Source organism: Notamacropus eugenii, chromosome 6, assembly GCF_028372415.1.
Source record: "Notamacropus eugenii isolate mMacEug1 chromosome 6, mMacEug1.pri_v2, whole genome shotgun sequence".
Lineage (NCBI taxonomy): Eukaryota > Metazoa > Chordata > Mammalia > Diprotodontia > Macropodidae > Notamacropus > Notamacropus eugenii.
In genome coordinates this window covers 253,967,176-253,981,665 of record NC_092877.1, presented here as the reverse complement: position 1 = coordinate 253,981,665, position 14,490 = coordinate 253,967,176, and positions in this window count along the sequence as shown.

Sequence of the window (14,490 nt, the reverse complement as noted above, 5' to 3'; positions counted from 1 at the left end):
AACATTAAATTAAATCAAGTACTGGGGGATAATTTTGCAAATTACATGGCAAAAAAATCTGACAATATATGTAAATTAGACAAATAGTTTCAAAAATATAAATTGACCAGATAAACAGAAGAGAAAATAGAAAAGGTAAATAGCTTTATCATAGAAAAAGTAATTAAACAAACCCAAGGCCAATCCCACATAATGTATTTGGGAAAGCATGCAAAAATTGGGACCTTCACATTTAGTACATAAATACAGGTCTGATACCTAAGCTAAGAAGAGGAAAAACAAAGAAAGAAAACAATATAGATCATTTGCTTAATATATATTGAGGCAAAAAAATTAAATAAGGTACTAATAAGGAGATTTCAACATTATATCCCAAAGCTTTTATACTATGACCAGATGGCATTATATCAGGAATGTAGGCTGGTTAAATAAGAGAAAAAACTCTATCAGAATAATTGACCATATTAATAAGAAAACTAGCTTTGGGGAATCAAGATGGTAGAGTAAATAGTAAATCACTCTCCCTTATTGAACTCTAGAAAACCAAAAAATCAGCATCCCAGGAAAACTCCTGGAGCAGCAGAGCCAGTGGAGAGACATGGTGGAGAAATCTTTTAACTTAGGAAACTTAGAAGACCAACAAGAAAGGTCTGCCACATCCAAGGGATCACATTCCAGAGCAGGAAGCATTCCACCAAGCCAGCAGCAAGCTACACCTCAGGAAACCAACAGGAGATCCTGAGACCCAGTGTGGTGGAGCAGGCAAAGGTTAACATTCAGACACCTCACTTACCTTAACATAGCCAAGGAAATTGAAAGAAGGATGTCCATGGACCTCCATGTACTTCACAACAGCCTTGGATAGGCATGCAACTTCAAGCAGCCTTACCTCTCCATGCTTCAGCAAAGACTTGTGAGGGTAAGCATATTCTAGGGGACAGATCTCCACTTGCTTTGGTATAGCCCACAGGAAATGGAGAAATATGCCTCTGGACTCAGCACATTTGAGACACCACTGCTAGGACCTCAACTCAGCAATAAGTAAATTTTTAGATCCCTACAGTCTCCAGTTGCCAGAATCTGAAGCCCCAGTACACAGTCACTAACAATGTCCCTGACCCCCAGCTCAAGAAGTGTGGGACAGTATACCTATTCCCCAGAAGCAGAGAAAAGTTTTAAAAGCCAGGAAATAGACAAAAGGCACAAGAAAGAAGCAAAAACAAACACTGATCACAGACTATTTCTATGGTGACAACAAAAATCAAACCCCAAACTCAGAAGAGGGCATTGTCAATATACTCACAGAGAAAATGTTGAAGGGGAATGTGAACTGGTCTCAAATCCCAAAAGCCTTCTTGGAAGAGCTCAAGAAGGATTTTAAAAGTAAAGTAAGAGAGGTAGTGGAAAAACTGGGAAGATGAATCAGAGGTATATAAAAGAGAGTCAATATCATGGAAAAGGAAAGATAAAAATAGACTTAATTAAACAACTCCTTAAAATATACAAGTAGAAAAATGTGGGGTGGGGGGAATTCACTAAGGAAAACAATTCCTTCAAAAGTAGTATTGTCCAGTTGGAAAAGGAGGCACAAAATAAAAACCTCATTGGAAAAACAACTGATTTGGAAAATAGATGCAGGAGAGATAATTTAAGAATTATTGGGGTACCTGAATACCGTAACTAAAAGGATCCTCAGCAGCATCTTTTTAGGAAATCTTCAAGAAAAACTACCATGATATCCTAGAAAGAGGGGGTAAAATAGTCATTGAAACAATTCACCAATCACCAACTGAAAGAGACTCCAAATTGAAAACTTCAAGGAATATCAGAGTGAAATTCCAGAATTATCAGGTTAAGGAGAAAATATTTTAATCAGACATTAAGAAGCAATTTAAATATAATGCAACCACAGTCAGGATTCCAAAGAACCTAGCAGCTTCTACAATTAAAGGATAAGAGGCTTTGAAATATGATGTTCTGGAAGGCAGAAGAGATTGGATTGCAGCCAAGAATAAACTACCTAACAAAATTAAGCATAATCATTCAGGGGAGGAGAGGGATATTCAATGAAAGAGGAGACTCCCAGGCCTTGCAGATAGAAAAAACCAGAGCTGAACAGATAATTCAATCTTCAAATAAAGACTCAAGAGAGGAATAAAAAGGCAAACAGGAAAGAAAAAAACATTTTATTCAATAAGGTTAAATCATTACATTCCCAAATGGGAAGGTAATACTTGAAACTCTTGAGAACTGCAACTTTTTTACAAACATTTAGAAGAGTATACACAGACTGAGGGTGTGGGTATAAGTTGACTTTGATGTGATAATAGAAACATAATTAAAGGATTGTGAAAAAAAGGATTGTAATGGGAGAAGAGGAAGGTGGAGGTAGAAAGGGTAAATTACATCACATAAAGAGGTATAAAGACCCATTACAATAGAAGGAAAGAAGGGAAGGATGTGAACATTGTTTGTACCTCACTCTCATCAGATTTACCTCAAAGAGGAAATAATGCACACACTCACCTGGGTACAGAAATTCATCTTATCCTATGGGAGGGTGAAGAGTAAAGGGGAAAGAAAGGGGGGCAAATACAAGGGAGTGCAGAAGAGAGGAAAGAAGTAGTAGATGAAAGGAGAAAGAAAAAGGAGGGGGTCTGACACAACAACCTAACAATCTATCCAAACTCCGTAATGATTAATCTCCAAACTTCCAAAATCTACCAAAATGTTTCTAGTGGTTCTTCAAATCTTGATTATCTGACTTTATTTCTTTAATTCCAACATAGCCAAAGCTGAAATGACAGAGAAAAATGCCTTATATGGGTTTTATCTCCTTTTTATAATCTAATCTCCCCCAAAGTGGGATTTTGTCCAACTTACTGGGAATGTTGTTTCAAATATGAAAGTTTATTAATATTTCCCAGTGTTCTGAACTCTCTGGCTATAGTCATTGAAAGATTTTTCTGATTAGCTGTATTATCCATTGTCCAAGGTAATAGAAACCAACTCACAAAGCAAATGTGACACTAACATTTTAGATTTTACAAAGACGCAGACATAAATGAAATAACAGGACAGATACATGTTGAGCTGGTTTGGCTGAGGCACACAAGCTACAAAGGCAGTACAGTTAGACTAGCATTTCCCCCGTTTATCCTGCTCTCTCTCTCTCTTTCTTTTACTTTGCCCATTCTCAAGAAACGATTTTCTTCTGACTGTTACCTCCTGCAATCTCCCCTTCCTTCTCTTAGCCTCCCTTTTTCTTCCCCTTTTCCTTTCCTACTGTCCTGCATATTAATATAGAATTCTACACCAATCTGAGTGAGCATGTTATTCCCTCTTTCATTCAGTTCTGATGAGGGTAATGCTTAACCCTTCCCCTATTTTCCCCTTCACTGTAAAAATACCTTTTGGGCCTCTTTTATATAAGATAATTTACCTACCTTTTACATCTTAACCTTACTGAATATCTTAAGATTTATATTTCCTGTTTACCTTTATTTTTTACTCTTCTTTTAATTCTTACATCTGAAAGTCAAATTTTCTAATCAGCTTAAGTCTTTACAACAGGAATGTTTGAAAATCTTCTATTTCACTGAATATTCATTTTCCCCCTGCAGGACTGTATTCAGTTTTTCTGGATAGGTGATTCATAGCTTTAATCCTAGTTCTTTTGCTGTATGGAATATCATATTCCAACCTTCAGATCCTTTAATGTGGAAACTGCTCAATTTTTTGTTATCCTGACATGTGGCTCCACAATAATTGAATCATTTCTTTTTGGCTGCTTGCAGTATTTTGTCCTTGAGTGAGGGATGACTGTGTGAAGCCTCACTTCCTCCTCCAGAGGCATCTAGGTTCAGTGGTCAGATACAGATGAAGATGACTGGAGATGGCACTGGATGCAGTGGGAGACCTTGGTCTTTTAAAGCTATGGTCTTTTGAGTTCTCCCTTTGAATGAGGAAACCCCCATTCACTGAACTGGCCTCCTTAAGGGGTGAGTCAAGTGTTAGCCCCTTTAATTAAAAAAAAAAAACAAACCTCAAACTAGTAGAGCAAGACCCTCAGGGTTTCTGACCAAATGTGATTTTTACCTCTGACAAAATTAATTAATCATTAATTAAAGCTGTTTGGAGGTGAGCCTATTAGAACCATTTCCTTTATTCTGCTGTCTTTGAGGCTTCCATTTGAAAGGCAAATATTCATCCACCTCTGGTCTTTTCATCAGGAATGCTTGAAAGATCTCTATTTCACTGAATATCCATTTTTCCCCTGCAGGATTGTACTCAGTTTTGCTGAGTAGGTGATTCATATTGTAATGCTGGTTCCTTTGCCCTACAGAATATCATATCCAAAGCCCTCTAAACCTTTAGTGCAAAAACTATGAAATCTTGTGTTATCCTGACTGTAGCTTCATGATATTTGAATTTTTTCATTGTGACTGCTCATGATCTGTGTTCTATGGAATTTGGCTTTAATGTTCTTGGGAGTTTTCATTTTGAAGTCTCTTTCAGGAGGTGATGAGTAGACTCTTTCAATTTCTTTTTTACTCTGTGGTTCTAAAATACCAGGGAAGTATACCTGAAAACTTCTTGAAAGACAATTTCTAGGTTTTTTCTATCATGGCTTTCAGATATTATAACAATTCTTAAATTGTCTTGCTTCGAGCTGTCTTTAAGATCAGTTATTTTCCTAATGCCATGTTTTACCTTTTTCTCTTTTTCATACTTTTCACTTTGTTTTATTGTTTCTTGATTTCTGTACCACTAAGCATCCTGACATACATGGCAGGGTGGGGGGGTAGGAGGGCTTCTATCACAGGTTCTTAGATATGCAGTGTCTCATTAACAAAAGATGAGGGCCTTCCTACACATCTTCCCAGGCTCATTAATGGATTGGAAAGATCTTTAACTACATTAAAATGTTTAACAATGCAAATACATATACTCTTTCTAGTTAAAAAAATATTTGTTTCTGTTCTTTAATCCTAGTAAAGATTTTTAGTTGATAAAAACAAGATTCAATCAGAGGCACTTGATTATACTGAAACAAAAATAGCAAAAAAACCCACTACTTTGCTTGACATTGTAACGTCTCATGGAGTACCTTATACTTGCTCATTTTTAAGGAAGTATTTTCTTCAAAGCCCATTTGCATTTCCTTTTCCATTTGGCTAGTTCTAATTTTTAAGTAGTTTTTCTTTTTTCAGTGAATTTTTCTACATCTTTCTTCATTTTACTAATTCTGCTTTTCAAGTTATGACTCTCTTCAATGAGTTCTTGTACCCATCTTAGTATTTAGCCCATTCAGTTGTTTAAGGTCTTATTTTCTTCAGTATTTTTTCTGCCATCTTTACCAATCTGTTGGGTTTTCTTTCATGATTTTCTTGCATCACTATCATTTCTTTTCCAAATTTTTCCTTTACCTCTCTTATATGATTTTAGAATTTTTTTTTAATTTACTCAGTGATTCTTTTTGGGCCTGAGGCCAATTCACTTTTTTATTTGAGGCTTTAAGTGCAGCCATTTTGGCTTTATTGTCTTCCATTAAATTTGTGTTTTAATCTTCCCTGGGACCACAGTAATTTTTGATGGTCACATTCATGTTTTGGTGTTTGTCTATTTTTCCAACCTATTACTTGACTTTTATTGGTAAGTTAAATTAAATGCTGCTTCTGAGTTGGACCAGGCACTATTGTTTGTACAGCTGTTTTCATAGCTATTTCGTTGGGGTTTACAAATATTTAATCTGAGACTGTGACTCAGATCTGCATATGATCAATGTCACAGAGTCCTGCACCCAGTACCAGCAGTGGGATCTCTTTTTCCTCCTTCTGACCAATTTTCAAAAATACTTACTATTCCGAGGTTGAGTGCTATTAAACGCACTGCTGCCAAATCAGTTGCCTATAGGCACTGATACTGTCTTTTCAAGGTAGGTCCTCCTGCTGTTTTGCTATCATGTTGCCTGTGCTGAACTGTAATCTATGTTTATTCCAGTGAGATAGACCTTTCCTCTCAACTTTCTAAGTTGCCTTTGACTGTAAAACTATTTTACCCCATCCTTTTATTGGTTCTGCCACTCCAGAATTCATTTTGAGGCATCATCTTTAAGTTCATTGAAGGCGAATTTGAGAATACTCAGGTGATTCTCTGCCATTTCTCTACCACCTTGTCTCCATTAGTTTGCAAAATAACATTTTTCTGGCTTCATTGCTTTCTCACCAGTGATATAATCTGAAAAAAAAAATATAATGGAAATGCTAGAGTACCACGATTGCACATATACTTTTTCTAGAAACTTTAAAATATAAAATCATGTGTATAGGGCTACTGTTTTATTTTTAACCTTTGAGACAATATGTAAAAAAAAACACATGGCTTATTTTATTTGTGTGGAAAATCACTGTGTCAAAACTGTATACATGATGATTTGTAAAACCAACTTGCTTTGTCATATTACTCTTCCATTTTCAAAAAGTAGCTATCCAAATGTGCTAATGAAAAGTTATTTACAAATATGTACTTCTATTTGAATATTGGACTTCCACAAAATTTGAATTATGGACATTTAAATTATTCCTATCAAACAAAAATGTGTATTCAGCAGCTTTATTGAGTCAATACCTAAGTTCTATTTTCATATTTTTCATTTCTTTAGAATGTATCACACATGGGTATATCATTTCACATCACCCTGGTCCTGAAGCATGATTCACAATGCATTTCATTTAACAACAGAACCCCATTCATTGATAGGAGGCTAATAATACAGTGGAAGGATTAAAGAGAGACATCCTATTTTAGCAATAAAAACTCTAATCATGAATCTAGGGGAATAATAAAACCATAGGAACAACTTTCACATTCAAAATATAATTCATTTTTTTTATTAAGACTGTTAATGTCCATTTATATAACCCTTTTAAAAATTTCACAGAAACAGAGGGCAGAGCCAAGATGGCAGAGTAGATAGACACACATACACTAGGTCCGAACCCACTGCCCATAAAATATCTATAAAAAAGGCCTTCCAACAAATTCTGGAGCAGCAGAAGCCACAGAGCAATGGGACAGATGAGATTTCTGTTCCAGAGAGCCTGAAAACCTCTCACAAAAGGTCCTCCCACTGCGGACCAGGAGCTGAGCCCTCCTTGGCCACGCTGTACCTAGAGGAGCGGATCTGGGCAGGCTTCAGGGACAAAATCTCCAGCGGACACGCAGGTCCCTCCACCCACAGGTGATGGGGGTCAGTGAGAGAGTCTCTTTGGCGGATCGATAGGGGAGCGGGGTGCCCCCACAGCTCAGGCCCCCTCAGGAGGCAGCAGCTGAGGTGGGAGCAGACCAGGGCTCTCTAAGCAGGCAGGAGCCTGGATCCATTGTTGAAGGTTTCTGCATAAACCCCCGGAGGGAACTGAGCCTGTGAGTCTGCCCTGCCCCCACCTGAGCACCTGAACTTGATCTCACACTGAATAGCAGCCCTGCCCCCACCCAAAGCCCTGAGGCTGGGAAGCAGCATTTGAATCTCAGACCCCAAGCACTGGCTGGCAGGATCCAGAGGCGAAGTGGGTGTGAAGAGAATATTCAGAAGTCAAGTCACTGGCTGGGAAATTGCCCAGAAAAGGGGAAAAAAAATAAGACTATAGAAGGCAGCTTTCTTGGTGAACAGGTATTTCCTTGCTTCCTTTCTGATGAGGAAGAACAATGCATACAATCAGGGAAAGACACAGAAGTCAAGGCTTCTGTATCCCACATATTCAAAATAAATATACCATGGGCTCAGGCCATGGAAGAGCTCAAAAAGGATTTTGAAAATCAAGTTAGAGAGGTGGAGGAAAAGCTGGGAAGATAAATGAGAGACATGCAAGCAAAGCATGAAAAACAATTAAACACCCTGCTACAGGAGACCCAAAAAAATGCTGAAGAAAATAACACCTTGAAAAATATGCTAACTCAATTGGCAAAAGAGGTTCAAAAAGCCAACGAGGAGAAGAATGCTTTCAAAAGCAGAATTAGCCAAATGGAAAAAGCTCACTTAAAAAAAATAGTTGTTTCAAAATTAGAATGGAACAGATGGAGGCTAATAACTTTATGAGAAACCAAGAAATCATAAAACAAAACCAAAAGAATGAAAAAATGGAAGATAATGTGAAATATCTTACTGGAAAAACAACTGACCTGGAAAATAGATGCAGGGGAGACAATTTAAAAATTTTGGGCCTACGTGAAAGCCATGATCAAAAAAAGAGCCTAGACGTCATCTTTCGTGAAATTATCAAGGAAAACTTCCCTGAGATTCTAGAACCAGAGGGAAAAATAAGTATTCAGGGAATCCACAGATCACCGCATGAAAGAGATCCAAAAAGAGAAACTCCTAGGAACATTGTGGCCAAATTTCATAGTTCCCAGGTCAAGGAGAAAATATTGCAAGCAGCTAGAAAGAAACAATTCAAGTATTGTAGAAGTACAATCAGGATAACAGAATATCTAGCAGCTTCTACATTAAGGGATCAAAGGGTGTGGAATAGGATATTCCAGAAGTCAAAGGAACTAGGACTAAAACCAAGAATTGCCTACCCAGCAAAACTGAGTATAATACTTCAGGGGAAAAATTGGTCTTTTAATGAAATAGAGGACTTTCAAGCATTCTTGATGAAAAGACCAGAGCTGAAAAGAAAATTTGACTTTCAAACACAAGAATGAAGAGAATCATGAAAAGGTGAACAGCAAAGAGAAGTCATAAGAGACTAACAAAAGATGAACTGTTTACATTCCTACATGGAAAGACAATATTTGTAACTCTTGAAACTATTCAGTATCTGGGTACTGGGTGGGATTACACACACACACATGCACATGCACACACACATAGAAACAGAGTGCACAGAGTGAATTGAAGAGGATGGGATCATATCTTAAAAAAATGAAATCAAGCAGTGAGAGAGAAATATATTGGGAGGAGAAATGGAGAAATGGAACGGGGCAAATTATCTCTCATAAAAGAGGCAAGCAAAAGACTTATTAGTGGAGGTATAAAGAGGGGAGGTGAGAGAAAAATATGAAGTTTACTCTCATCACATTCCACTAAAGGAAGGAATAAAATGCACACTCATTTTGGTATGAAAACCTATCTTACAATATAGGAAAGTGGGGGATAAGGGGATAAGCACGGTGGGGGGGATGATGGAAGGGAGGGCATGGGGAGGAGGGAGCAATCTGTGGTCGACACTCATGGGGAGGTACAGGATCAAAAGACAGAATAGCAGTAATAGGGGACAGAACAGGATGGAGGGAAATATAGTTAGTCTTATACAACACGACTATTATGAAAGTCATTTGCAAAACTACACAGATTTGGCCTATATTGAATTGCTTGCCTACCAAAGGGAAGGGGTGGGGAGGGAGGGAGGGAGGAAGAGAAGTTGGATCTCAAAGTTTCAGGAACAACTGTCGAGTACTGTTCTTGTCACTAGGAAATTAGAAATACAGGTAAAGGGGTATAGAAAGTTATCTGGCCCTACAGGACAAAAGAGAAGATGGAGACAAGGGCAGAGAGGGATGATGGAGGAGAGAGCAGAGTGGTGATAGGGGCAATTAGAATTCTCGGTGTTTGGGGGTGAGGGAGGGGACAAAAAGGGAGAAAATGTGGAACCCAACATTTTGTGAAAATGAATGTTAAAAGTTAAATAAAAAAATAATTTCACAGAAAAGCAAAAACACAGTTTCCCTTATTCTATTTATAATAGCTTCAAAAGGCAGGAAAGACTAGATAGGTTTCAGGTTTTTCATGTACTATAGTACCCTAGGGATATTTAGCCAAGAAATATAGGAAGGAACTACTTCATTGTTGTGCAGTTTGCATAGCTGGTATAGTCCAATGTTTTAAAGGATCAGAAAATGCATATATTGAACTTGCAGAATTTACATAAGAAAGATATTTGTGCACAAATCTTTAGCAACATTTTTTCATCAAAGAATTTTATTTGAAAATACTAGATAGGGTCAAATACTTCGAAAACATTTAAAGAGTTAATAGGGAATAGACAAATGTGTGTGCATGTGCATGTGTGTGTGTGTGTTTATTCATATTGTATTCTCTAGATCTTCTCTGAAAAATAAATGTTCAACCTATCTAGGATAAGACAAAAATAAATTTTGGTGAATCATTGTTTCTGGGAAATTGATTAATAATATTAGCATGCATTTATTAAGTACCTTCTATATACTACACCATAACCTAGGGAGACACAGAAAGGTAAAGACAGCTCCTGATCTCAAGGAACTCATAATAGTTGGGGAAAAGACAAAAATCAAACCTCTAAATTTAAAAAGGTTCATAATAAAGTTGGAGATTATTTCAGAAGGAAGACATTAAGAGAAATCAAGAAAGACTTCTTATTTAGGGTGAGGTTTAAGCTAAGACTTGAAGTCAGGGAAGCTGTGAGGCAGAGATAAGGAGGAAAAAAATTCCAGGCATAAGATATAGACAGTAAAAATGGAGAGTTGGCAAAATTGAATGTTTTCAAAATATTATCAAATTCATTTAATTAATATTTGTTCAATGGAATACAATTGAATCAAATCCAGGTTGTATGGCAACATTGGATTACTTGTTCTTTTATTCAGACCATGCTTGAGTTACTTTAAAAGAACTCACAATCTTTCTTCTGTCTAAGGAATTTTAAATAATATTGAGCGTTCTTGTAATCAAAAATTCCTGAAATTTGCTCTCAACTCTTTTATTTTAATTTTATCTAATAGTTATGCTCTTTATTTTTAAATAGCATATACATACTATTTCTCTGATTTTAGTCACTCCAAAGCTACATTTGTTAAATTTGTATGGGCCCTTCCTTTTGCTTGAAACTAGAGCTCACTTTGGCCATTGGTACTTTGCCACAAGTGCCAAAATAATCCCTTAGACAGTTCTTGCATTCCCACAGATTCATGCAGCTACTGCAATTACTAGTCTTACATTTCAGTAACTAAACTATTTTTCTAATCATTAGTACTTTCTTCTTTATTTTACTCCCCACAGCAACTCTTCTGAGATGTCCAAACCAATTGTGTCGCTCACATAGCTGATATTGCCTCCCATTTCACAGAGAATATTGAGCATATCTAACACAAACCTTTGTTTATTTTCCTCCTTCACTATATGAACATATTTACTTTTCCCCTCTCTCTTATTATTGTTCTTTTCACTAATATCAAAGGAAGGATGGTTTTCATTCCTTGAATAATTAATAAGCCCACTTTATGCATTTCCATAACTCAGCAAGTAAGAACTCCACCAACCAATAACTGACTTAGTAATTCATAGGCAGATACAGCTGTGGAAATGGATATGTATAGGGAGACAGAGACACTCAGATAAAAATGATAGAAATAGTTACAAGCACAGGCAGAGACAGAGAACTTGTATAAAACTACATATAATAATGAAGATATAAAGTTGTATGACAGTAATCAATATCATTGCGCTTATAGTCTATAAAAGCTCTGTGAGTGTTTCATGTTTTTAGTTTCTCAACATATAAAGATTCAATCTATTCTAACTAGACTCTGCTTCCACTATTCTACTAAAACTAAATATGTGTCTATGTATATATGTGTTTGTATGTATATGTGTGTATGAATATACCCAGAGAAAGAGTGATGCATGTGTGTACATAATTCTGAATGTAAATATAAATTTTAAAAAACACTTTAATACACTTAGCTGAATTTCAAAAGATGATTTCATATAAAACTGTAAATATCTATCTCCTAGCACCTGTTCATTTATTTAAAGTATATAACAAATTTTCCATCTTACTTTCTAATTTGCCTTGTTTTTCTATGCTTCATTTTGTATTTACTGCTGTTCTTTTCTGTGGATTTAAAAATGTTACCTTCAGTATTTTCTGATTAACCTTCTTTTACAGATGACACTAGAGTAGATAATGCGATACAGTGGGAGTCAGAAGGACATGAGCTTAAAATTCACTTCAGATATTCACTAGATTGATAACTTTGAGAAAATTCTTAATTTCCTTGAGTCTCAGTTTCCTCATCTGTCAATCTGAACAGATTGTTTTTTAAAGGCCACGAAGGTAATTTATACCTTTAGACATATGGAGCCTAAAACCCTCAGTATTATCTATAGTCAATCAAGTATAAAAGCAATATGTTTTCCCTTTGAAACCCAGCCATCTAATATGATAACAAGTGTGTTGGGAGGGTGATGGCAGAGGGAGTACTGGATTATAAAGCCCTGATCACAAAATTATAGGATTTCAGAATTAAAAATAACATCATATGCCAAGAAGTCAATTAATACTTAAAGAAAAAAAAAAGACTCCTCAATATATCACAAGAAAACATTTAGACTTTGCTTGAAAGAAGTCAGTTGAAGAAGCCTTCCAGGAGCCAATATAATGGACTAAGCAGTAAGTCACTATCCCTCTCCTTTATTGGCCTCAAAACTACAGAAAACATTACCCTGGGAAAAATCCTGTAATAACAAAGTCAGTAGAAAAATGGGGTATGGCAGTCGTTTTGCCTAGGAGGCTTGGGTGGTTAACAGGGAGGGGGGAATGGGTAGTCCAAGAGAAGAGGCTTCCCATCAAGCCCCAACTCAGCAAACCAGTAGGAGATCCTGAGGCCAAGGGTGCTGGAGTAGGGAAGGATACAAGGACCCACTGTGTGCCTTGGCATAGCCAAGGGAAACTGCAAAGTTCAACTCAAAGAACCAACATGTAAGCCTGTGAGCAGGTGTCCTCCAGCAGTGAAATGTCCCCATGATTCAACTCAGCTCTGGATGGGCAAGTTTCTTCAAGATCTGAGCTCCCCATGTCCTTCAGGGTAGTCCTGGCCAAGTAGCAGTTCTCTAGCGGCCAGGCCCCACGTGAAACAGTGCAACACCAACTGAACAGGAATCCGTTAGCAACCAGACCCCTCCATCTCTCCCACCCCCAACTTTAGTGTAGCCCAGGGAAATTCAGAACAACAACAACAAAAAAAACAAACACCTAACTTCAACAAACACCAACCATCACCCCTAGTGTCCCAGCTTAGAACCAGATAAGCTTCTGTACCCCTAAAGTCTTCATCTGCTAAAACCTGGGGCCCCAACACACAGAGCCAGTGATCAGGCCCCTGGAAAGTAGCACAGAAAATTTGACCCAAAGCCTCCTGTTCCATAGAAGTAGAGATCAACTATGGATCAAAATGCAAATTCAAAAGAGGACAACATTGCCAATATATCCTCATACAAAACGTCAAAGGGGAATATGAACTGGTCTCAAGCCCAAAAAGTCTTCTTGGAAGAGCCTAAGAAGGATTATAAAGTCAAATAAGAGAAGTAGAAGAAAAATTGGGAAAAAGAAATGAGAGTCAACAGCTTAGAAAAAGAAGGATAAAAAAAATAAAAGTAGAAATCAATTCCTTAAAAAATACAATTGGAAAATGAAAAAAATGCCCATTGAAGAAAAATAACTTCTTAAAAAGTAGAATAGGCCAAAGGAAAAAAGAGCCACAAAAATTCACTGAAAAGAAAAGCTCCTTTTAAGGCATTCTTTTTCTCATTGTCTTTTTTGGACCTCTCTTATCGTTTGTTCTACTCTATTTTAAGGTGTTATTTTCTTCAGTATTTTTTGAGATCTCTTTTCTCAACTTTTCCCAAGTTGTTAACTTGTTTTTTCATGATTTTATTTCATCACTCTCATTTCTCTTCCTAATTTTTCCTCTGCTTCTTTCACTTGATTTCCAAAATCATTTTTGAGCTCCTTCATGGAGCAAAGCCAATTCATATTTTTCTTGGCGACCTTGGATGTAGGAGCTTTAACTTTGTTATCTGATTCTGAGTGTATTTGTCTGAATATATCTCTGTCTGAGTGTATTTCTTTGTCATCTAAATAAAATTCTGAGTTTTTTCCTATTATTTGTTCATTTTCCCAGACTATTACTTAAATTGGCAACTTTTTGTTAAGTTATGGTTCAGCTTCTAATGTGGAGAGCATATGGTACCAAGTTTCAAGGATTTTATGTAGCTGTTTTCAGACCTCTCTAGGGGTAAATTTTCAGCTCTTCTAAGTTTGTATGTTGTAATGAGTATTTACTCCTCTTTTGCCTGGGCTGTGGTGGTCACAGGCACTCATTTCTGCCCTAGAACTGTGAGAAAGCTTCACTTTCCACTGCTGCCACACACTCTGCTATGCCAGTACTCTTCCTTTTCCCAAAACTGCAACCCACATCCAAGTATGGATAAAACAACAGAGACCTGCTTCAATGTCAGCAAAGAGATTCCTGTAATCTCCTTCTGACCTCTTTCTTGATCCCCTTACCATCTGTAGCCTAAGTGCTCTGGAAGCAGCTGCTGCTATAGCCATCACCACTACTGCCACTGCTGATGTTGATTCAGTCATTCCCAAGGTGTGCTCATGGTTTGCTGGGGCTGAGGTTGTGGTGGAGATGGGGATAGACTGAGTTTCTCCCTCAGCCTAC